Raw genomic sequence first — 26,709 nt, 5'->3', positions numbered from 1 at the left:
TTATTTCTTCTTCCTCTCCTCCATCTCTTCCTCCTCCTTCTCTCCCCTCTCCCACCCTCATATAGACAGATGTGAGATAATATAGAGTAAATTGATTTAATGACCCATTAATGTGTTGCCACCCAGAGTTTGAAAAACTTATCCATAAAGATTATTTCCTTCCTAGATTGCCTTTTCAGATATTTTAAGGGAGGATCCTAACTAAAGTTGTGGCCAAATGAAGGACCAAAATATTGGGGGAAGGGCTACAGTTCTATGGGCACTGGAGCTCTCCACCGTGGAGCTAACCGCTGCCCCTCTCCTGGGAGCTGAGTTTAAGCCCCTTTCTCCATATACATAACCAGATATGGTAACTCTTACCCCAAAAGGTAAAAAAACAATTTTAATATAGAATTCTATATTCACTTAAATTGTGTCTTAAATCTGGTGGTTCAATAGGTATGTCTCAAGCATACAAGACTTTAGCAGGGTTGCCACACAAAGAACCATTTAGAAAACTTAGGTAAGAAGTAAATCCAGGAAGTTTCTAGAAGAAATATGGAAAATAAAGGAATTCAAATAACTTAGTAGAATTTATTGTTGCCTAAAACATTAAGAAAAAAACAAATAAATGTATCCATAATAACCAAGAAAAAACATTTTAAACAATGTCAAGGAAATAAAGAAAAGTGATGAATAACAAAGAGATATGAGAATGTGTTAATATGTCCAACTTGTTCATGGTAAGATTATAGACAGATGATAGGTGACAAATTATACAGCGATGATAGATGTATGGAATATAGACAGATCTGAGATAACTATAGAGATAAATAAACTTGGTATAGAAAAGACAAAAACTCTCAGATTAGCTAAAAATAGTTTTTGCACCTATAACAACAATATGTAGACGCTGAGAGAAATTCAAATAAATAGAAAAATGAAAGGATGAATATTTTATTCAGGACAAGTAGGAATCAAAGAAGGCCAGAATATCAATTTCAATATCTCACAACAGAATTCAAGGCAAAAAAATATTAAGAAAAACAAAGCAAGCAACATAAAACCATCATTGGACCATATGAACCTCACTCTTTGTGTGTGTGTGTGTGTGTGTGTGTGTGTGTGTGTGTATCTGAGAGAAATCGAAAAGAAAGCAACAACCTCTCCCTCCAAAGAAAAGCAAAAATGATGTCACATTTGTACGTATAGCATCTGATGGCTTCCTACAGTCCTCAAAATAAAGTCCAATATCAAGATCAAGGCTTGTGAAGCCCTACATGATCTGGTCTCTCTTACCTCTCAGCCCCCTTCTTCATACATCACTCTCCTTAATAATTTCTGTAACTTTTTAAAACTTATTTTTATTCTCTACATATGCCTTTTCTCTCTTACCTCTAAACCTTAACGTTTGTGGTTCTTCCATCTGAAACATCATTTCCGTCTCTTTACCTGACTAACTCCTACTTACCTGAGCCATCTTCAACCAGATGTTACTTCTCCCAGAGCCTTGAATGCTGTGCTTTTGTTCAGAGCACTTCTCTCACTTATAAACATCCAGTTTGACTGCCTACCTCCCCCACTAGACTGTTAATTGTGAGGAAAAGACAGTGTCTCTGGTGTTCACCAATGTCTTCCCAGTGCCCAGGACACTAGCTGGCATAAAAAAAAATTTTTTTTTTAAAGTATTTGTATAATAACTGAATTAAAAAAATACTTGTATAGTAATAAAATATTTTTTTCAAAAAGGAAATCAGCCCACCTTCTGGTTTAACATGGCAGAATTAATTAACATGTACATTTATCTGTTGCTGGGCCCCCCAATATAACTTTACTAAAATGCCAGTAAAATGATTTTTAATGCAGGAATCCTCTAGAACAAAGAAACAAGTATCGGTATTAAAGATAGCTTACCAAAGTCAATAAAGATGAAGCCTAATTAGACAGGGTGGGTGGGACTGGAAACCAACAAGAAGTATGATCAAAACAGAAAGACCAGTAACTGAAGGCACAGGGTGTTTCAGAATATTGGGGGAGAGGGGGCATAAGGCCAAATGTAGGAAGATAGGTTGAAAGGCTTTGTAGAAAATATAGGACCCATTCCTTCAGATAGTCCACTGATATCAAGAAATTACCCTACAAACAAGCCAAAGAAAAGATGCTTATTGTGGCTAGATTGTTCTAGAAGGGCTCTCAACTTAGAGGCCGGTGAAGCAAAGAGTAGCAGCGAGCTGCTATAATGAAAACAAGAAGATTAAGTGAAATTTTGAAAGCCCTCTTTCCAGTCACTTTCCCATTTTGTTCACCCCAGCTCACACTGGCACTGGAAGAGACAGGTGGAGACTGCAGAAACTGGTAATTCCAATAAAAAAGACCCACTTTGTTAATATCAAATCAACTGTCAGAGCACAATTCGGTGAGAACCACCATTCAGCAGTCCCACCTATGTACATTGGTTTTCCTTTAGTTTCTGGCTTCTCATTCTTAAATAAGTACAAATGCAAAATATTTCTACTCTTAGGAAACTCACTAGTGTAAAATGAAGAGACCTAAAAGGAATTAGCAGAAAATAGAGACAAATAGGGAACAGAACAAATATTTCTTAAAATTAATATAATATTCTAACAGAGATAAGAAAAGATTCTACATCCATGAAACAAAAACAAAATGCCTGAAAAAGGGAATTTTCAGTAAAAACATAAGAGCTCTTGGAATTTAAAAATATAAATGACAGCTTCCTCATGAATTGGTACAGAATTATCTATATTCTGTCTTACCCAAAACTGTCTCTCTGCTGATCTTTACCCAAAACTACTAAACCATGTCTGAGTATGCTGATGTTTTTATATGTAAGGAGTTTCATCTTGATGAGGAGGAGACAACCTGCTCTTCTACCAACCCGCAGCTCCTCCTGTGTGGTCTTAGGCCCAGGCCCATCTTCAACTCCAATCTGTTGATACCACTGATGCTCCCAGGAACCCTCAGGCAAATAGAGAGCAACATGGGTGGATCTCGCAGGTATTAAGCTAAGTGGAATAAGTCAGATAGATAAAGAAAAGACAATATAATTTCACTTATATGTGGAATCTAAAAAACAAAAACAAACAAAACATAAACAAGCTCATAGGTACAGAGAACAAAGATGGTTGCCAGATGTAAGGGATTGGGGGATGGGTGAAAAAGATGAAAGGGATTAAACTATACACATTGACAGTTATAAAAGTACTCATGGGGATCTAAAGGACAGCATAGAAAATACAGTTAATACTATTGTGGTAACTATATATGTTATCAGGTGGGTACTAGAGTTATCAGGGTGATCACTTCATAAGTTACATATATATCTAATCACTATGCTGTGTACCCAAAACTATTATGATATTGTATGTCAGCTATAATTAAAAAATAATGTTTGGCCAAAACCGGTTTGGCTCAATGGATAGAGCGTCGGCTTGGGGACGGAAGGGTCCCGGGTTCGATTCCGGTCAAGGGCATGTACCTTGGTTGCGGGCAAATCCCCAGTAGGGGGTGTGCAGGAGGCAGCTGATCGATGACTCTCTCTCATCGATGTTTCTAACTCTCTACCTGTCTCCCTTCCTCTCTGTACAAAATCAATAAAATATTTTAACAAAAAAAATAAGAAAAAAAAAAAAAAGAAAAAAAAATAATGTTTGATCAAAAACAGTACATGATCCTAGAAAGGTAGTGACTTGCCCAAAATCACATAGATAAGGGACAGAGACACTAAATCCTAAGTTTCCTGACACCTATTTGTTCATTAATTCATTTATTTAAGACACATTATAACATGGATGGAAAGATGATTAGTTCCTGCACTTAAGGAGCTCAGGATCTGGAGAGCAGAGAAAGAGGTGAGCCAGCCTGTTCAGTCAATGCTTAGATGGAGCTCTGCTTAGGGAGCTCTGATAGCTCAGGATGGATGGCCTAGAAGCAGGGGTCCTCAAACTTTTTAAAGTGGGGGCCAGATCACGGTCCCTCAGAGAGCTGGAGGGCCGGACTATATGAACTACTAATTCCTACTGTAACACCTCGGCTGCGCTCACTGCCCAAAAAACCTGGCGGGCCGGATCAGACTCCTCTGCGGGCAGCATGTGGCCCGCTGGCCGTAGTTTGAAGACGCCTGGCCCTAGAGGGTATTATGTCCAAGCTGAGTTGTAATGGATGAAGACAAAAGAAGGAGAGGGAATGGAGAGGACCAAGACAGAGGTGAGAGTGATAGAGGTGAGCTTTAGGGACACGACAGTAGTCCTTGAAGTCTGGACAGAAAAAGTAAAAAGGTCACAAGAAAAGTTGAGACTCAAGTATCAGGCAGGGATCAGGTCAGCCAAAAGCTTTAGTGCCACATTAAAGAACCTGGACTTCATTCCACAGCCAGACAAGAGGGAGACTTTTCAGGGTTATGAGCAGATGAGTGACTCTTGCCCAGTATATAATCAATTTAGTGATATAGATTCCAAAGGCTACACAGGTGAGAGAAGGAAGAGACCATGGTGAGCTGGTGATTATGTCTGAAAGAGGCAGATGATTCACACTAATAAAGTAGAGGGGGAGATCATTTGGGAAAGGGGAGGGTGACATAAGACAAGGTTGGGAATGAGAGTATTGAGTTCAAAGATCATCTAGAAGAGCCTTCCACTGCCAGGAAATTAGAAGCGACAAGGAGAACAATAGGGAATAGACACAGTTAAGGTAGATACAGTTGAAGAGATTAGACGTGATTCTACCTGTTGGTATTTCTCCAACCTTTCTTCCTAATGGTAGAGGAAAAGGAAACCCCATAACACTTGGGGGTGGCTGGAAGTGGACTTGGACAATCTCAGAACTTCTTTGAATTTTATGTTTCATCTTTAAAATTCATATAAATTTTGCATTCTACTTTACATAGGCTCAATCTGTCTTAATAAAAAAAAAATATTTTCAATTACTTTCTATTTAAAACACCTAACTTACCATACCCAAGAAATCTTACTGTCAAATTAGCATTTCAGAAACATGCTCCTGTGGCTTCTCCTTGTCGTGAAGGACAATATCTGAGGGGCATGGTGATGAGCAGCAATAAGAAATCTTTCTTCAGGTAAGCTCTGAGGTGAAAGAGGCATGTGGGGAAGTTAAACAAATAGAAGGGTATTGGATGAGCGAGACAGTTTGAAGTGGATGCTAGAAAGCCAGGTAAAAGGCTTTTGTGATAATCATAATAGATCTTAGACCAGCAGGTGGTGGTTGCTGATGGAAAAATGACATACACAAGGAAAAATTTTGAAGACTTGGATGATTCAATATGGGGCAGGAAGAAGGAGAAGGAATCAAAGATAATTCTGACTTTGAACTAAGGGGACCAGATGCCAGGGCTGAAGAGGAGGAAGTGGAGAAGGGGGGCCCTCTCCTTGCCAAGGATTGAGAGCAACATATTGACTTCAGCCAGCTGTGCTTGTCCATGTGCACGATGCACATGTAGAAAAGTGTTATAGATGGTTGGACCTGGGGGGCGAGATCTAACTTAGAACCACAAACGTGGGGTCATTCTTGCAGAGGCTGACTCCACAAGATAGATGGAAAGCCTGAGTGAGTGAGTGAGTGAGTGAGTGAGTGAGTGAGTGAAAGAAGCAACCACAGAAAGTTGAGTACTTAACTTTGGGATATATAAATGGATGATCTTGGGGAGAGAGGAGACCTCCATGCAGGAAAGACAAAAAGGCATATCTACCTAACATATAGACATAACACTTTTTATATTCAAGTAGCAAGGGGAAAGCTCAAACTGGATGAAAAAGGGGGAGTGGGACATTTCTTGGTTAGTGTCATTGAAGAGTCCAGGAATGGACCCTCAGCTTTGATGAGATCCCAGTGCTCAAATCATGCCATAAAAATCCATCTCTGTCCCCCTCTTCTCTCTTCTTCCCTTTCCAGCAGCCTCCCTTTCACTCTCTCGTCATGGTGGCCCCTCAAAGCTCTAGGCTTTTATCTTCTCACCTCATTAATCCAGATGAAAGAGAACTTCTCCCTCCCAAAAAGTCCAACCACGATTTTCAACAGAAGTTCCAGGTTTGGCTCTGATTGGACCACCTTGGCTCAGTGGCCCATTCTTAAACCAATCACAGTGGCCAGACATAGGTCACATGACCCCAAATCTCCATACCCAAACAAACCTGCATGAATAAGCAATGGGGAAGAAGGCTTTCCTAAATGAAAGATGCTTATGTAATTTCCTTAAAAAGGGAGAATGAATGCTCTCAGAAAAGTAGAGAGAGGATTCAATGAGAGAGAGGAAGGTTTTGAGAAGCTGGAGGGTGGAGATAGGGTGGCTAAACATGTGAAATGTCATACAAAGGCCAACATGCAGCCAACAGAGACCCCACTGCTTTGACCAGACAGAAAATGGGACAGCTCTTCTCTCCTCTATGTCTCTCCCCTGCCTTAGGAGTAAGAGTCTGAGGACAGTGTTGCCCCATCCTCAGCTTTCCTCCCTCCTCATTCCCAGCCTGGCTTCCAGCACCCAGGTGCACCGCCCCCTATCGCCACACCCTGCCAAAGCCATGCCACAGCTACCTTGGCTGGGGCCCACAGATCTCTCAGGCAATAAAAAGTTTCTCTGGTTTCAGAGCAGCCTTATAATGTGAGAGCCAGGTCTTTCCTGGCGGGACTTCCCTGCCACACACATCATTGGATTCCTTCTTTCCCAAAAGGTAACTTTTCCAATGGAAGAGTCACCACCTCCCCTGTCCTTTGCCTCTGACCCACCAATTGTTTGCGAAGGAGGACTAGGAATGCTCCTTGGCAGGACTTCAGAGTTCCAGTTCAGCCGGAGGAGCTAGGCTGAGATTTAAGCAAGGACCCCGAGGGCCTCATGTTATATGAATCATCTCCCCAGCGCACCCAGACATCAAACTACACTTCACCCCTATCTCTCTCCCAGCTGCTTCAGGTCATGGGCGTTTAAAGCAACATCACTAGCAGCAGCTCATCTGGAACATCTTGGCACTCTCCCCTTTTCATGAGAGTGAGCACCCTTTGCCTCTAAGACAGACCAAAAGATGGACAAGGAGAGGGGAGTCCGGCAGACAGATGAATATGGATGTGGAGCTATAGCGGCGGGAGAGGAGCCCTGGCAATCACATCCAGTGTTGCACTCCAGCTGGGGACAGACCGACAACAGCTCCCCTTAGGAGTCTGAGTGGGTTCTTTCTTGTGTGATGTTTTGAAGGGTGTCAGCATTCCTGGCCACTGTCAGCCTCCTCCCAATGACCTGAGCAGGGGTGTGAATAGCAAGCTCTCGCCGCCTTGGGCTGTGCAAATGGGAAGGCTGGGAATACTGTTCCAGAGGTTTCCTTTCACGGTGAAAATCAAGGCAGAAATGCCTCCTCCTCAACTCCTCAAATACTCTTGAAGATAAAGGGGCAGATACGCTAATCTATTATAAATTCTAATGCAGCGCAGTTCCCTGACCAGAGCCTCATCTCCTCAGTGCCCCAAGCGTTAGCCAATATTTTATCAAAACCAGCTCCCCCTGCAGGCTCACATCTGCTCCTCCCGTTCCCACAGAGAGGCTCCCATGCTGGTCCCTTCTCCATGCATGTGCTACACACACACACACACACACACACACACACACACACGCACACGTGCGCACACAGAAACACACCTCGAGGAGACTCTCAGAGATTCTCTTCTCCTGAGTTCAGCCTCATTCTTTGCTCCGTGCAGGCCTGACTCCCCAGTGTGATAAAGGAGCAGCCCAGTCATCTCTGTGGCTGCTTGCCCACCATTCATTCATTCGCAGTCAAGATGTCCACCTCATCTGCTTGGAGACCTCATCCCAGTGCTCACTCCTGACTCTCCCTGCTGTAAAATGGGACTGATAAACCCTAACAGAGGCCAGGCTGTGGGAATTCGTGTGGGAATACCACCAGGCCCTATTGAAGTTGAACACATGGTTATCACCAGCGGCCCTGGGATGCTGATCCAGGAGGAGAGCAGGGCTGCCCTAACCTTGAGACCCTGTCTGGGTGAGCAACTTGAAAAAGCATTAGAGTTTAGCAGCTGGGTGGGAGCAAAGATGAAACAGCTGCCATAAAACTTCATTTCCAGCAGCATATGCCACATGAACCCAGGTTTCTCTGTCCATCATAACACTGACCCTGCAGGGAAACCCCTTACAGTGTTACTGTGTGCCAGGCACCACGTTTTACTTGGATGAGCTCATTTGCTTCTCTCACCACCCTCTGAGGAAGGCACTATCTGAAGGCCTAGCATATAGATGAGGAAACAATAATAGAGAAGCTAAATAACTTGCCCACATGGTGGAGCCACTCCCGCATCCTGCAGCAAGGTTGTGTGAGCCGGAAGGAGATGGCACAGTAACCTATAGTTACAGGGGGTGGGATTATAGGTGACTTTTCCTCATTCACTACAGTATTTGTATTTTATCTAGGTTTTCTCATTCTACAGGGAACCTGTGTGGCTTTTGTAAGAATTCTAGTGACCCGGTGCACAGATTCGTGCACATTGAAAGTAAATTAATTAGAAGCTGGCCCGTGGGGCAGGACTGGGTGAGATGGACTGGACACGCTCTGGAGCCAACCTCCCGCAGTCCCTCCCTGGCCGGCTGCATCTGGGATGGCACCATGGCTCAAAGGGCATCTGCAGAGTGAGTGAGGATCCCTTTGGCAGGTGTGGTTCCTCAGCCTGGCCTGTGGTGAGCAGGCCAAAACCAGCTCTCCAACATGCCCCAAGGGGTCACAGAGTGCGAGAGGGCACTCTGCAAAGTTGCTGTCATACAGGGTGTGGAATGCAAGCATAAGCGTGCAGTAAACCAGATTTGGGCCAATAATGCCCCAACAACAACATAACCCAGGTACACACACATCGGGGAGAATTGTGCAGCCCCATGAGGAATCGGGATTTCTACTCTCTGGTTTTGGGGTACATCACCGCTGCAAGTCACTGCAGCTCAGCAGCGCCTGCACTGAGTGTCTTCCCCCTGGTGGTCAGTGCACACCATAGCTACCTGTTGGATAGACACTTAGCATAATAGCCTTTTCTATATGTAGGTTTGTAAATCCTCTTTTGAGATATTGATTCCATGCCTTTTTTTCAGACTCCATGCTTTCTCACCTAGAGCAGCAGAAACAAGCAAGGCCAGTGCTCACACTGGTGGGCAGGCTCTAGCCCACATGTGTCAAACACAAGGCCCACGGGCCAAATCCGTCCTGCCAGGCCTTGCAATGTGGCCCGCACCGCGCTATCATCACTGCACTCCGCTGCGTTTCCATCACAATGACAGTTTATGACTGTTCAGTAAACCATTCGGCCTGCGATTTAGGCTGGATTTTTAGATTTTGGCTCCTTCTCTGATTGAGTTCGACACCCCTACTCTAGCCTCTCTTTAGACACAGCCACCAAAACAAGGCAGAATGACCACAAAGAGATTAGTCTGCTATTAGGAAGTGTCGTCAACAAGGAAGTGGAAAGTGGTCTTGTGCACCACAAATCCACCCAAGCTCTCGATATCTGTGGACATCACTGGGGAGACAGTGGGAAGGATAGAAAGAGGCCTAAATGGGGGTGAGGCGATGAGATTTCTAGAGAGGCCTCTTTCTCTTTCTCATCTTGTGGTATTCCGATAGTTTCTTCACTCTCTAAACCAGCTTTCTCGGCTTGTGACCTCTCAGGGCCTCCTTGTGACCTCTAAGACAGCCATAAGAGATTCTGTCTGTGGGCCCACCACTCTCCATGCTCTTTTTGTGTGTTGTCTCATGCAGTCACCACAAAAAGCCCAGAAATAGATGTTGCTATTCCCATTTCACAGATGAGAACACTGAAGCTCCAGGACTAAAGAACCAGTGTGGCTCAGTGGGTGAGCATCGACCTATGAACCAGGAGGTCACGGTTCCATTCCCCCTCAGGACACATGCCTGGGTTGCAAACTTGATCCCCCATGGGCGAAGGACAGGAGGCAGCTGATTAATGTTTCTCTGTCACTGATATTTCTCTCTCCCTCTCCCTTCCTCTCTCCAAAATCAATAAGAATATATTTTTAAAGAATTTGATCAAGGTCATAAAGCAGGTAGGCCGCTGAGTTTGGATAAAATCACAGATACATTCGAAGTTGTCTTTGATTTAATGATGTTGCCAGATTCCTAAAGCCAAGATTCCAAAGACAGCTACCTGGCCTAGTCCTCCAACTTAAGCTATGTGTCAGAGTGGTGTTGCCATTAACAGTACTGTTTTGGCAGCTGATCTTAAGTAAAGTTCTGTGTAACTCTTACTCTACTTCAGGCACCCTTCACTTCGCAAATTAACCCAACAAAGATGGCGGTTTAATTTGCATATGCAGGCACTGAGTGGCCGGGGTGGGATGCTTGGGTCATCTCCATGGTGACATGCAGGCATTTTGCAATCGGCCCCACAAAGTCCTTTAGGGCCTCTTGCGCTTTCCAAGGTGAGGCGGAGCCAGTGCATCAGGAAGAGAGCTCAGTTCTCTGGCACCCACAGAGAGGCAATCGCACATGAGCCCTTAGGTGCTGGACCAGAAGCTTTTCCCAGAATGGACCAGAAGTGGGAGCGAGGGAGGGGGCCTGCCCTACACCCAGTCAGTTAGCTCTTCAGGCCGGCAGCGATAATGGAGAACGTGATAAGCTGTCACTAGAAGCCAACTCAGTTCTCTGAGACTTAATGGTAGAATAACACAATAGGGTCAGACTAAAAAGGTTCCCTTATGAAAATTTTATCAGCAACTTTGGTAAATGGCTATGGGAAAGGTGCTTTGCTCCCAGGCAGACCTGGGACCCAATTTTACTAGGTACCGGCGGCCTGAATTGCATCACCCCCACAAGATATTAAGGGCACTCAAATTGAATTAACACCAAATCAAGCCGGTGCACTTAACAATACAAATGCACTTAAGGGATGCCTCAGGATGATTTGTGACTAAAGAAAGCAAAGAAGAAAACGGCCTGCAAGCCACAAGGGTGGTGTTGTGTGTCATATACAGGAAAGGCCATAAGTAGAACTTAGAATACCGGAAAACCATGAACTTCGGGGGCTCTCAAATACCTTAGTCCCAGCCGTAAAGTAGAAGGTCGCTTTTGTGGTATGCAGAAACAATTGATAAATAAATTACAGCCAACTTTCTTAGTGGCATGGTCTCCATTACCTCTGACAGCGGGTAACTACTCTGCTAAGACGATAAGAGGCGAATAATGGTGTATCAGGTAGCGCCCCAGGAAATTCTCTGCCAGCTGCCAGGTCTCTTCATGACAGTGATGACACAAAGATCCTCGGTGAGAGCCAAGTGCTGAGAAGTGACAGCTCTCCAGGCAAACCCTGACAGGTCTTCAAAAGAATCGCTGAAATGTCCCTGGCAGATGGGACCCCAGAGTCAGGGCTGGTCCCTTTGGCGTGTCCTCTTCCCGTCAGCATTTGTCGGCACACATCTTCTCCTCGTCCGTCTTCATCCTTTGCTCTCAGTCCCCCTGACTCTCTTCCCACTCCCCTGTTCCCACCCCCTCACCTTCTCTCCCAAACACAGCCTGTCCACTGAGCTGGAAGACAAGCGCGCCCTCTTCATAGATGAATGGCTCTTCTGAGCTTATCTTGGAAACTTGGCTACATTCTGGACTGGAGAGAATTCAGGGGGAAAAAAATGGCCTCGCTGGGGATTCCTTTCCATCAACTGAAATACACACGAACGCATGCTTTTGTTATCCTTTCAGGAAAGAGCTGTCTCCACGCAGGGTCTCGCTCTGCAAACAAGCTCCATTTAGGTTGGAGGCGGCCTAATTTTGTCAGAGTGAAAGCGATTGCTGGTGGAGTCATCAGGTGGCCTGGAAACTGGGGCCAGCAGGTTTAGTTTCTCACCACAGAGACAGAGGTTCTGAGGGAGTAAGAAGGACTGTTTCTAGCCGCTATTGAGTCTCGACCAGGACTTGCTCAGTGGGAAGGTGAGCACTGTCCGAGGGGAATCCCGGGAAATAGGAAGGTCTCTGTGTCTAAAATGAATGAGCTTGGGCCCTTGCTACACTAGAACTCAGCTGTGTGACCTCGTGGGATCGTTTTGAGGACTTGGCAAAAGTAATCATGGGCAAGATTTTTTGGAAATTAGGAACCATCCACAAAGAGAGGGTGTTGTTATGAGAAAAATGCAGACTCATTAAAGGAGTTCTAGGTCTCAAGAAAGAATGTTCAAACTAACTTCATTTTCCAAAATAGCAGCCTTTTTTCAGAAATGCACAGAGCTAGGCTAATCACACCTCTTTAGTGAGGGGAAACCCCTCCATAATTGGAAAGGAAGCAAAATTGTGTTACCTGGAAGTCTCCAAGTATATGTGGCCAACTCCATCCTTCAGGCCACTGGGCAGAATTCATTTTTTTCTCACCTGGACTCCCACAGACTCATACATACTTCTATTACATAACGTGTTCAGCTATCTACACTAATAAAAGAGTAAAATGAAAATTGACCGTGCCTTGTTGACGCCCACCAGCCAATTAGGAGTGAGTATGCAAATTAACCCAACAAAGATGGTAGGTTAATTTGCATATGCAGGCACTGAGTGTCCAGGGGTTGGGTGGGATGCTTGGGTCATCTCCATGGTGACAATGCAGGCATTTTGCATTGCCCCCGATGCTCCAGGCCTCTGAGCATCGTGGGAAGGCGAGAAGGCGGCTCTAGCCAGAGCGAAGGCGGTGCTGGCAGCCAGGGGAAGGAAGGCCCATCCTTGCACGAATCTTCATGCATCAGACCCCTAGTTTGTTTATATTTCTCTCTCACCCCTACATACTCTGGGCTCTTTAGGCTCAGGCTCCTTGACCATCTTGCTCATGCCTATATCCAAGCACACATCATAGGCTTGGTACTTAGCTGGTACTCAGTAAGCCTTTGTGGAAACACTGAATGAATAAATAAATTTGTCATCTCTTTCCTTTCGTTGCCCATGACCATCTGCCCTTTCTCATTTCTTTTCTATTTTCCCTAGTACCAGCCTGTGATCCAGAGAAGAAGTGTAGGTCAGTGGTAACCAATACAGGCTCTCTCTGGAGTGCTTGGGTTTGATTCCTAACAGTTTATAAGAAAAAACTTAAATATTCAGAACTTTTTGGACCTGGTTTCAAACTATTAGTAAATCAGCCATTGTGGGAGTATCTGCACCATGGCAATCAGTGAATGCTACAAATCAGGAATTTGGGGTTTTATTGTTGCATTTGTTTGTTGAGAACTTTTTGTCAGTATGCCACAACTATAACTTAGCCAGCCCTGGATTTGTGGCTCGGCTTTGCCACTCGCTAACAGTGTGACCTTAAACAAGTGGCTTGATATCTCTTTGACTCAGTTTTGTCATCTATAAAGTGGATCTGATAGCTATGGCTTCACAGGGTTATTGTGAGAATTAAATTACCTAATGTTAATAAAGTGCTTAGCACAGTTCCTCTCACCTAGTGTAAGTGTCCAATAAAAGCAATATATTATTACATTTATTAATATTATTTCCTGGCTTTCAGATAATGCATTCTTTCATCTAGTTATACTTCTTATTTCCCAAAGGGTTTGGGACAACTTAAAAAAAAAACCAAAAAAAAAAACAAAAACCAAAGCTATACAGTAAAAAATATAAATCCAAAATCAGGATAAGGGAAAGTGAAAATCAGAATACAGAATCACAGCAGCATCGTGATTGGATAGAATCTATAGACTACGCCTCACTGGAGTGTTAGTGGGTAATGTAAAGAGGTGTTGCCAACAGAGTCACAAGTGTTCGAACAGCAGGAGCCTCGGAGCTCTAGTTCAGTGCCCCACTTTGCAGATGGAAAACTGAGGCAGGCAGGCAGGCAGGCGGGAATCAATTCTCCAATACTTACAAGCATGACAGCAGACTTTCATTGGTGTCATTCCCCTATCACTTCACTTTACAGAATAAGTCATCAATGCAAGGGAAACCATGGGCCTTTCCTAAAGCCATCAGGGCACAAGCAATAGAACTGAAATGAGAGCCCAGATTCCCATTTCCCATTCTCCTCCCTTCCTCTCTCAGAGCCCTAGGTTGCCTCCTCACTGCAGGAAGATCCACTTTATGATAACAGCTTCCTGGGGATCAAAAAATCTTTCAAGATCCATCAGAATCATACTCAGAGGGAGAAGCTGCAGGCTCTGTGATGAGGGGACTTCTAGGGAATTTCCTAGGCTGGACTGTGACACATGGAAAGAATGACAGCATAAGCCCAATGGCAAGAACAGCTGCTCTTGCATAAAGCACATCCCCCTTTTGTGTTGGCTTTTGAAAAGAGAGCTGTGTTCTCAATTCATGTGCGCTTGTGGTCCACTCTGAAGTTCAGGTCTTTTTCTGCTGGTCTTATATGTGCTTTTTTTTTTTTTTTTTCCTAACTTCTACCAATAGCTACAACGTTATTCTGTATAGAATCTTCTGTAGGAGTGTTAATAGGCACAGAAATCAAATCTCTTTTCTCTTCCTTCTTCGTCTGAAAATGAGAAGAACAAAGGAAGAAAGGGGTTAAACAGCAATCAGGGGGATGAATAGGAAGGCAGGAAAGAGGCTGCATGACCCGCAAAGTGAATGAATCCAGCATTTATGGAGAGCTGACAGCAATGTCTCATTTATTAGACCACCACCCGTTTGGCAGCACGCAGGCCAGCGGCCCAGCGTGGGGGGTCTGTTTTATGGGGATGGTGTTATGGCCCTCAAAGCTGTAGCTGACCTCACACCAAATAAACACGTCAGTCACTTCCCACATCACTGCTCCAGGTGTGGCATGAAGGTAGCCTACAAGGGCCTTCCAGGCCATCGCTCCCTGGTTCCCCACCTCCACTCAGAAACCGCTCCCCAAGTCCCAGTGACCATGCTAACAACCCCCACCCCTCTCTATCTCTTTCCCCAAATCATCAGTCACATCTGTCTAAAGTCTCTTAACTGGACCTGCGATGCCACTCGAGTACAAGGTGAGCCACTGAGCTTCTGAGAAACATCTGCTTATTAAAGAAGGTGAGAGAAGCCAGCACCCAATTCAACACAGATTCTATCTGATCCATATCTAGACATATGTCTATACCTCTGTCTACCCATATATCTCCCTCAAAAGTTAGGTTGGGCATTGGGGTTTTTTTATTAATTATTTTTCTCCAGCTTTTTAGAAACTGTTTTTTATTGTTTGTTTTTCACACAGCAGAATTAACCGCTCCAGACTTAATCCCAGGATCGCTTAACCACAAACATCACTCCAAGCCTCATCCCTCAGCCACCTGTTTGGATGAGCTTGAGGAGCACTGACTCACTTAGGTTTTTTAATGAGGCAAGCGTGATATATAAAAATAAATAAATAAATAAATAAATAAATAAATAAATAAATAAAAATCTGCTAAATGAGGCACAAGCCCCATAATCCACTGAAAAGCCAACTCTAAGAGCTGTTTGCCTCACCCACCACGTGGAAGTCCTGGTACTTTCTGCTCTGTTCCTCCACAGATGCCACCGTGCTCATCTGGGGGTGTCTATAGCTGGGCCCCAGTTCCCTGAGAATTTGCGTGTGGAGCCCAGCTCCACCACTCACCACCTCTGTGACGGTAGGCAGGTCGCCCGGCCTTGTCCTGGAATTGTCAGATGGGAACATCAATGCCTGCCTCATACCCTTCACACAGCAAAGAGAAGTGGCTCTGCAATCAATGGCCTGGGAGGAAAATGACAGCTGTTGCTCTTGTGATCAGATGGAAAGTGAGATGGGCCTGTGTTTCATCAGATGAAATCTGGACACTTGGTTCTGGAAGCGTGTCTTTTGGAGCTGGCGGTGAGGCCAGTGTGGAGACAGGTGCTGACGACCGCCTCCATGTCTGTGGGAGAAGCTCCAGCGTGGGGTGGGGAGAGGGGCACCTTGTGAAAGCCCACAGCTTGCCTGTCACCCAGAGGGCCCACTTGGAACCACACTCTTAAAAAAAAATAAAAAAAAATAAAAAAATAAAAATATATATATATATATATATATATATATTTGTATTGATTTCAGAGAGGGAGTGAGAGAGAAATATCAATGATGAGAGAGAATCATTGATCAGCTGTTTCCTGCCCACCCCCCACAGGAGATCGAGCCCACAACCTGGGCATGTGCCCTGACCTGGAATTGAACTGTGCCCTCCTGGTTCATAGGTTGATACTAAACCATTGAGCCACCGTGACCGGGCAGAAACTACACTCTTTAGAAAGTGTGGATATACACCCTGAATAGAAAGAATTCAAACGCCCGAGCTTACTCTGGGTCTGTCTTCGCAGGGCCTTTCCTGCCTTAAAATATGGCCAAGGAATTGATGCTCTTCCTTACTTGAGGGAAATAAGGCCGCAGTGGAGAGCAGGATGATTCTATTCTGAAGGCGCAGCAGCAGTCCCGTGTGGCCTGTGTTTCACTCTCACCTCTGCCCAGGCTGGATCAGAAGTCTCCCAGTGGCCACAGGGCTGGAAGTTGGTACCTTGGCGGGTCTGTCACCAGGTCCTTCTGAGTTCTGCTTCTCAAGTTTCTGAGTCTGTCGCTTGTGAAATACAATTTGCAAAGCGCCTCTTTAGGCAGAACTTCCAGAGGCATTCCTTCGAGAACCAGGGAGACGGGCAGGCACCCTGGTGGAGGAGGCTCTCAGGCTTACAAAAATGTCTGGACCGGGTGAGGGTGACCCACACAGGCCAGCAAGGAGCCCCGACATAGCCAGGCTGTCTGTCACTGTGGGGTGACAGGCCAGGGGCTGACATGGAGGGCGGGAAGAGGCAGGCGAGTGTTCTCACGGTGGATGGTGAGGGGAGAGTGGAAGGATGTGGTCATGGGGAGAGAGGAAAGAAAGATGAATGGGGCCTGAGTCAGTCATAGGCTAAAGCAAACAGGAAGGTTTTAAAGTGAGATTTGAGGAGAGGAAGTGGTTCGGAGTGAGGGAGGGAGAGTTCCAGGGAGCTGTCTTGGAAGAGAGCTACTCTTCATTTTTTTGGATAGTCCTCCTCAAGTGAATATTTCTTGGCGGTACTGACAGACGGGTGAACCAATTTTTTACTTTATTTTATTTTCTTCCAATCACAACTGGCTCCAGCTTTTTCCCTAGATCTTGAACCAAGAAGGGTTGAGACTTTAGGTTTGAAAACATTCAGTGGATTCATTTGTGTGAAATTGCACTGCTGCCTGCTGCTCTGCGCAAACACGCAGGGCCACCCAGGTGAGGAGAGCACAGGGCGGGGAGCCTGCTCGCTGAGGTCATCTCGCTAACACGCTGTCCTCTGCGCCTCACGTCCAGGGCGCACGGTCCCAGGGGAGCTCGGCCCCTTTCTAAACCTTCCTCGATTGCCAGATGTGGAAGTAGGATTGGCTAACTCCCCGCAGGGCAGGAAGAGCTGTGTATTGGGGGGGAAGTAGGGAGGGATTGCATATGGGGCTGCAGGGCCGGAGCAAGCGCACATGAGAAGACAAGGACCTGTGGCTTGGCATCTCCACGGAAAGCATCCATGGAGACACAGATCTAACCGATTGAAGGGTAACCTGCTCTCTGTAAATCCATCGTAGGACCGTTCTAGAAGCCAAAGAACAAACACAAACTTCACGTAAAGGACTTAGAAACAGCCCATCTTTCCAGTTCCTTGGGGAGGTCCCCCTCCCAAGAGAGTCGATCAGAAATTGGTCTGTCCACACTGTGAATGGTAATAAACTCCTCTGAGCTTCCAAAATGAAGAGGCCTTGCTTTTGTTCTAGGCTTCATGACTCTGGAACTGAACCTTCATGGGCCACATTGTTCTCATCTGTAAAATGGGGATAAGAGGCTTTGTTCCCGCCTCAAAGGAGCTTACTCGGATGTCTTGAACTTGCACAAAGATCTAGACGTGTATACAAAAGGATATTATTCACTACTGCAGAAGGGTTGCAGAATAACCACTAATACCATCAGGGTTTTGTTTGTTTCTTCCTGGTCTAAAACTGAACTTGGGCATGAACAAGCTGACTGTTGGATCACTTTTTATTGAGCTAGAAAATAAACTATTTAAATAAAAACCCCAATATGTTCCAGGGCTGTATCCATATTCTCTGTTTTTAAGTCCAAGCTCGCTTCCACATTGCAATAAAATTTCAAACCTTGGTGTAGTGAACACTTTAAATGCTTATGTTATTTCTAACAGTTTTGAGATATAATACGTTTCCTTATATTAATTTTTTCCTTATACTGTATTAACTTTTAAACTGCACTGTCAAATGCAGTAGTCGCTAGCCTCATATGGCTGCCAAGAATTTAATTTCAGCTTAGTTAATAACTTAGTACAATTAAAATTCAGTTCCTCAGTCACACTTCAAGCGCTCAAGAACCATATGTGGCTGGTGGCTATGGATTAGACAGTACAAATAGAGACACCTTCTGTTACTATATAAATTCTATTAGGCAACACTGTTCAAAAACAATATGTGCTCATACATTTCTCATTGTCCTACCACCCAGTGAATATCACTATTAATATTTGGGCACATTCTTTGCAATGTTTTCCCCCTACATGCCTCTTTTGTTTTGTTTTCATTACATTATGTGATTGTGATCTACTCAATATGCAATGTATAGTCTGCCTTTTTCATTTTAAAATATAAGCATTTCCCATGTGATGATCTACTTCTCAGAAACATTTCCGATGGCTGCAGAATATTTCCCCAAGTAGAGGTGCCATTACCCTACTGTTAGGCAGAGAGGAAATGTGTGTGGTGTTTTTTGTTTTTTTTTTGTTTTTAAATAAAATGAAGGTAATGGTTAAAACTCGACGGCACTTGCTAGTTTGAAAGAGGCCGAGAAATTGCTTCATTCTATATGTTTCATTTCTATATGCTTCATTCTATGATTGTTTCCAGTGAATTGTATTTTTCTAGGAAGATGCCCAAAATCCAGGAACAGGTGACTGATATCCAGGACTAATCCACCTCCCAAGCTCCTAAGAATGGTGGAGGCCACTCAAGTGTCATTACACATCGGAACACCCAGCTCCCACCACATTGGGCTGTTCTCAGCAAATGCTAAGTAAGAGCAACATGCTGCAGAATGAGGGTAATCATTGTGAAATTACACGTTTCATTTGCCAAAAGCTAAAGCAGAAGGATTATGCTCTCACATTGCGTTCTTTCTGCAATCTACCAGGAGCCGCACAGGGCTGAGGGGAGTAGCTGATGAGATGATTTACCTGAATGGGCCCCACACAGCGCCTGGCACACTCTCTCAGGCTCCCAGGACTGCCCTCTGCCTGTCTTTTCCATCTGTGTGGCTGCCCCTCCTCTGTCCCCTGTGCTGGATCCTCACCACTTCCTCACCTTGGAGTGTCCTGGGCCCCCGCCTCTGCCTTCTGGACCTCTCTCACTCTACTTCCATCCTCTCCCCAGGTGGCCTCAGTCAGGCGTTGACAACCATGAGCTCTTTCTGTCCCCTGAAGCCAGTCTCATATGTCCTCCAGGCCTCTTAAAATTAAAATGTAATCTTGTCCCATTCTCCCCATCAAACATACAAGCAAAAAACAGCAAACATCTCTGCCCCTCCTATCGTTTTCCCTGTTTCCATAAATGACATCTCCATTTTTCTATTGATAAATGCTCGGGTCGAAAACCCGGGGTCCTCCTTGCCCTCATCTTCCTCTAACACATAGTTGATCATGAAATCCCATACGTTCTACCTTCCCCGCTTCTGCCACCCTGGCTGAGTCACCATCCTTCTAACTGACTTATCTGTTTCCACACATGCCCCACAGGGCCTTGCCACCAAGATGGTTCCACCTGCCTCGCCCTCCCAGGGTGTGTGGAAATATGTGGGGTTTGGGGGTTATCATAATAATATTCCTAGCCTTTAGTATCTAGGAACCAGTACCCTACATCAAGGCAGTCTCTCACAGCTAAGTATTATCCCACCCAAAATGCCAAGAGCCCCACTAAGAAGCTCTGAACTGGAGCGATCCTTTTAGAACTAAAAATCAGTCATAGCCAGTTTGGCTCAATGGATAGAGCGTCGGCTTGGGGACTGGAAGGTCCGAGTTCGATTCCGGTCAAGGGTATGTACCTTGGTTGTGGGCATATCCCCAGTAGGGGGTGTGCAAGAGGCAGCTGATCGATGACTCTCTCATCAATGTTTCTAACTCTCTATCTCTCTCCCTTCCTCTCTGTATAAAATCAATAAAATATTTTTTAAAAAATCAGGCATATTTCTTTCCCTGTTCAAGACCATGTATGGTTCCCCATCCCACTCAGAACAAAATCCAATTTCTTTCTTTTTTTTTAATTTGTGTGTTGTTTTTTCAATTTATTCCAGAGAGAGGAAGGGAGAAAGAGAAACATCAATGATGAGAGAGAATCATTGATCGACTGCCTCCTGCAAGCCTCCTACTGGAGATGGAGCCTGTAGCCTGGGCGCGTGCCCTGACCAGGAATCAAACCCTGACATCCTGGCTCATGAGTTGGTGCTTCACCACTGAGCCACACTGATCGAGCAAATCTCAATTTCTTACCATGACCTAGGAGGTTGATCTGCCCTCACCTTCCAGCCCCACTCTCTCAGCTGGGCCTCTCGCTGTCCCTGATTGGGCCTTCCCTCCCCCTGCTGCTCTACCTGTCTGGGGAGCTTCCTCCCACCTGCACTCTGGCCATCCTGCCATGCCACCTACTAAGTGTGCTGATGAGCCCCAGCAGCCCATCACCATTGGCCCTCTTGATTTTCTGTTTCTTCATTATCATTCATTGACTTCTTTATTTGTAACCTGCCCCCTCCAAGTGAATGGGAATACTGTGATGACAGGAACTTTGTACGGGTATGTGTTTTTTCCCTGCTACCTTCCCCAAATCTAACCTAGAACCTGGTGGAGAGAAATCATAATAATAAAAGGCTAATGTGCAAATGATGCTGTAATGATGATCAGCAGGGACCTGAGTCTGAGTGGCACCAGGCCAGGCCGGGGGACCTGAGACCATGTACCCCACCTGGCGGGGCTTGACAGGGGATCTGAGGCTTCTACCCCTGCCTGGCAGGGCTTGATGGTGGACCTGAGGCCACACTCCCTGCCCGGTGGGGCTTGATGGGGGTGTGGCCAGCTGGAATTTCAAGGCATATGTGGGGGGAGGGGGAGGGGACTTGACTCTTGGTCCCACAGCATGCCCCAGACTCTGACAGGAGGAAGATTTTCTTATATATATTTTACTAATTTTCTTTCATCTCTGACTCTTCTATTACAGAGAAAGGACAAATAGCAATCTTAAAATATTTCCTCTAATCCCCTTTCAATGTGCACAAATTTCGTGCATCGGGCCTCTAACGACAATAATAAGCAACTTGAGGGAGCTCTGCCCACCTGCCAGGCTCAGTCCTGAGCTCTCTGCCAGCACTCATTGTGCTGGCTTCCACTCCTGCTCTAGCAAATTACTGCCTTTAAACATCACAGATTTATTATCATGCAGTTCTGGTGGTCAGAGTTCAAAATGGGTCTTGCTGAACTAAAACCCAGATGTCAGCAGGGCTGCCTTCCTGCTGGAGCTTCTAGAAGCTTCCTACACCCTTGACTATGTCCTGGTTCTCCCCGCACTGGCTCTCCTGCCTCTCTCTTACAAAGAAGGACCTTGTGATTACATTGGGCCAGGACAATCTCCCTGTCCCAACATCCTTAACTCCTCCAGCTACACCTCCAGTCTTTGCCATGTAAGGCTCCAGAGGATTGGCTCAGAGTGTCATGTGGGGCCACTGCTCTGCCCACCACATGAACCCACTCTGGATTTCTGTTTTTTTCCACACCAACAACCAGTTCTCTGATTCTCTGGTGTCCTACAATCCAACCAATCCTAAAGATATCCATGTGATAGCATCAAATCCCTCAGGTTAGGGCTGATTCCTATGTGACTGCTGCCACTTTGGTGGTCAGCTGCAAGTCCCAGGGTGTCACTGGTATTTCTGACTGGTCAGCTATCCATTCCAGGGGCTTGCACAGCCCCCTCCTCAGTTTTGATAAGTCACTAGAACAACTCACAGAACTCAGGAGAGCACTTTATTTACTATTGTCATTTATTATAAAAGATACAACTCATGACCAGCCAAACAGAGGGGCAGGATATGGGTAATGGGCACAGCGCTTCTGTGCCCTCTGAGGGTATGCCACCCTCCCAGCAACTTGATGTGATCTCCAACACAGAAGCTGTCCAAATCCAATAATTTAGAGGGTTTTGTGGCCATTTCATTATGTGGATTTAATTGATTGTGCCATTGGCCATTGGTGATTCACTCAGCCTCTAGCCCCTCTTCCTGTCTAGCAGTCAGAGAACAGGGCTGGAAGTCCCAATAAAGGCTTGCACTTTCTGCTGACCAGCCTCCATCCAGAAGCCACCACGAGTCACCTCATTAGAACAAGAGGTGCTCCTATCCCTCAGGAAAGTCCAAGGGACTTAGGAATGCTGGGCCAGGAACCTGAACAAAGAAATAAATGTCACACTACTCCTCCCAGGATCTTCATGAGATTGTCCCTATTTCACAGATGAGAAAACTGAGGTTCAGTCATCATTCAAGGTCACAGAACTAGTAAGTGTCACATCTGCCTTCCTAATCACTGGGCTATCATGTAGGGTCAGCACTCAGTATATAGTATTGAAACTGATTAATATTCTTGTTCTTTGGCTGTTATGAATGAGTCTCATCCTCATAGCCAGCTTAGAAGGACACGCCACCATCAGAAAACAAGCTGGAGAAGATTTCTAAGAGGGTAGTTTGAATGGGGGCTGTTTTGTAACCTCGAAGCCAGCTATTGCCAAGGGAAGTTACTCCTTCCCCATTCATGCTCCCCCTGGTACTCGCAGGGACCCTAAGAGGTCTGTGGAAGTCCACCACCACTAATCAAGGAATTTCCTGGGTAGGCAAGAGGGAGGGCTTTTTGGAGAACACGAAAGGTATTTATAGAAATTCACTAGGCCGGGCTGCCCCTCCCCATCTAACTGGTGGGCTCCTATGAATCCTCGAGACTTCCTTCCAAATGTCAGCTCCTCTGAGAGCGCTCACTGCCCTCTGCGCACAGATTCTCACTCCTTTCTCCTCCGTTCCAGCCCTGGGCTTCATGCACACCTGCAGGACAGCATCCATCACAGCATGCCAGTTACTCATCACTGATCTTTCCCCTGCTGGCCAGGGAGCTCCTGGAGGGAGGACAGGCTGGGCCGTGAGTTGAGGGTGTGGACCCAGAGGAGAATCCCACCGCTCCACCCACTGAAGGATGGAAAGGCCTGATAAGCACACTTTGAAAACTACTAGCACTGAGCCCAGAAGAAAAACGAGGGTGTGCTGCAAAGGCGGGAAAGGGCACCAGCGGGCAGACTACAGGTGCTCAGAGCCAGTGCCAACTTGTCTCCCCCTTGATGGAGGCTGGCTCAGCCCTAGAACTAAAATGAGAGTGCTAAGAGGGGCAAAAAATGAACGCATCAATGACATGCGATGCAACATGCCCCCCGGGAAGGGAGGTCCATATTTACACTCATCTGTGGCACCAAACATCTTCTGGTGGAACAATTTTGAAATGCGCCTTAAAACGCATCACTCTGAAAAGCTCTGGAAATGAAGACGTGAGGCCATGGTGAGGCAGCCGGCATCCCCCAAGCCTCTTCCGGTGCCAGATCGGGAGCTCTCTCTGGCCCCACACTGCAGCAGTTGTGGACAGAGCCTTCGTGACAAACAGCAGCTGCTGTCGCCCTTGGTGGTGAGGGACCGCACTCCGGAGGCAGGCTGACCAGCAGATTGCTTTCAGGGGAGGCAGGGGAGTGGGAGGGAGAAGAGAGGCGATCCTTGCTTGATTGCTTGTGTCTGTGCCAGGCACACCGCTGTTATTTACACCCTCAGCCCCTCACATGGAGCCTATAACAAAGACAGGAAACTGAGGCTGTGGCAAAGCTGACCTGGGAGAACCCCCATATCACCAGACCCATCCTTGTTCATTCCACTTTGCCACCTAAAAGTTCTCAGCGGTTTCATGAGGCGGGCGTTGGAAGAAGAGTAAAGATGGTGGGGAAGGTGCTGGGTGCCCCCAAGGCTGGCTCAGCAGGCCGGGGCTGCAGCCCAGGCTTGGTTGGTGGGTGACTTTCACAGCTTCCCGGAGCTCCATGAATCCAGGCACCTCCTGGTCTAGAGTGGACCTGCCTGCAGATCTCTGGGAGGCCTCCCAGCTCTAACATTCTGTGATCTCCGGAACTTACATCCACCAGTGAGCAGTGTCCAGCTACAACTCTGAGAAGTCACTCCCATGGATATGAGACTGAGACTTTGAAAATGTTACTGTTCCAGCAACAGTGTGTTTGGGGCTGGGGAAGGGGATGCAGGGCCAGGGAGGGGGATTCTCGGCAGGGGAGGAAGCCCATCTGTCAGCAGTGGCTTAAATGTGGCTGCATAGTGAGCGGCACAATGGGAGGAGGGAATCTGGAAAGGCTCACGGTCTGTTTGAAAAGAAAAAGGGTTTTAATGGGATGTGCTCATTCAATCTGGATTTTAACAACCTCTCCAAACGGCACTCAGAGAGAAGGAGAGTTAAGGAAGAGGATTTGTGGGGTGAGCAGAGAGGAAGAAAGAGAAAGTGATCGAAACAGGATGAATTCAGCACTGGGGTCATTGCTCATATCAATCAGAGAATAACACCAACACCGGGCCTGGCCTCCGGTAGGGAGAATCTCGGGTGGACTCTCAAGAACATTTTAAAGCCAGAAGTTAGGTCTGAAAAGCAAACATTTGGTTTTAGAAACTGGGGAGCTCTTGACATGTATCAAGAAGGTCAGTTAGTGAAACTCTCTAGGCCTCAGTTTTCTCATTTCTGGTGTGAAGAGAAGTTGGTACCAGAAATAAGGATTTCCTGAGACTAAGAGGAGGCAGCACAAGCATCGCCCAGCAGTGCCTTATCTCCCAAACGTGCTGTCACACATTCTGAGACGGGAAACAGCCCCAAGGAGCAGCAGTCTCCTGGCAGCAGCAGGCAAGGATGGCCAGACCGTGCACGGTCAGCTTTCTCCAGCGGCAGCCTACGTGACATGCAAGAAAAACTAGGAGGAGCTCAGACCAGAGCCTCTCTCCCTCCCTCTGCCCCTCCACTGGCATCTTTGGGCAATTCAGAGAGATGGGGAGTCTTTCACAGAACATGGGTGGAAGAAGGAGGGGCTCAAGTTAGAAGATGAAAGATATAACACTACCCGTATGCCAAGAGGATGGTTCAGAACTACGGATTCAAACTGCTGGGGTTGGATTTCATATCCTTCATGGCACACACCAGCTGAATAACAAGGAGTGTTTAATACAGAGATTTTTTTTTTGAACCATAGTGTAGGCTGAGTTTAGGGAAAGCAACAAAGGATGGGGTGCGCTCAATAGCTGGTTATAGCAGAGAGGTGTTATCACCACAGGGCCTCAAGGGTTAAGGAGGGGCTGGCAAGTGGAACCCCAAGAGACAGCTCCCTAGAGAAGGGGAAGTCAGAGCAAGTTCACTCGAGCCAATGAGAACAGAGGATGAGTGTGGGTGGCAGGAAGAGGGAGGATAGCCTGGACCCTTCTGGGACAGGGTACAAACCAGGGCCTGAGGACCATGAGCCATGAGCACGCACTGTCTCTGAGCTACTTGTAGATAAGGAAACTGAGGTGAGAAGGGCTAGATGACCTGGGTGATCAGAGAGAGACAGGTGAGACCAGAATCCAGCACTTCTGTCCCTCAGTCTGGGGTTGTGACCCAAATGCTTCCTTGAAATCGTTGCTAATCCTCCTGTCCACAACACTTACCACGTGTCAGGCATGGTTCTAAGTACCTTGCATATAGTAACTCCTTTAAATCCTCACAGCTCCATTTGGTGACTACTGTTTTTATCCCCACTTTACAGATGAGGAAACTGAGCCCCTTGTTTAAGGTCATACTGGCTAATAAGAGGCAGAACTTAAGTCTGAACCTAGAGAATTTCAACCCAAATCTGTAATCTGAACCTCTAAGCCAAGGGATAACTGTCAGAGGGGAACCCTTGAAGAAAGTGAGAGGGTTCACTGTCACTGAGATAGAAGCACTCAAGGTTCCTCTTCATTTGCTGAAATGTGCATTCACTTCCCACAGCTTCCTCAGTGCCTCCAGCTCACTCTCCATGGTAGGCTCTCCAAGGGGACCTCCTGTCCTCCCTTCCAGCCAGCTGTCTCCTAGGAAGGTCTCATAGAGGGCCTGGGGCAGGAAGTGAGGACTCGTAGAGAAACTCTGTATTCTCCCTCCTAGCAGCCAGCCCACACCTTTTCTGGCCAGTCCAGCTGCCAAGTGGAGTGCCATCTGTATACAGCAAGGGGTCCTCACATTCTTCACCAGCTCAGTCAGTCAGGCAGATGCTATGGACCCCTTAATTTAGCTCCCGAGTAGGCTCACAGGACAGCGTGGTAAATTCTTAGACATAAAGCAGCTCGAGCTCAGTCAACCTATGTCAAAACTTGATGAGTCAGTTGGTGCTTTGCCTTATGCATAAGAGCTTATTACAGGACATAGCACTCAAAATTCCGTCCCCTACCCAGGCACCCTCCAGGTCTCCTTTTCCACTGAGGCCTTGCCTCCAGGCTGGCACGCCAATGCTGGCAGTGTGCTCATCCTTCCCGCATCCCCAATCAGGACCCAGTCCGAAACAGGCTCTATGTCACGGGTAAGGACCAGGATGCAGTAATTTATGATGGGCAGCATGCAGAGCTCCCCCACAGGGTCACCT

This window comes from Pipistrellus kuhlii, unplaced genomic scaffold, assembly GCF_014108245.1.
Source record: "Pipistrellus kuhlii isolate mPipKuh1 unplaced genomic scaffold, mPipKuh1.p scaffold_m20_p_12, whole genome shotgun sequence".
In the NCBI taxonomy this organism is placed as follows: Eukaryota; Metazoa; Chordata; class Mammalia; order Chiroptera; family Vespertilionidae; genus Pipistrellus; species Pipistrellus kuhlii.
Note: the sequence above shows the minus strand (reverse complement) of the source record.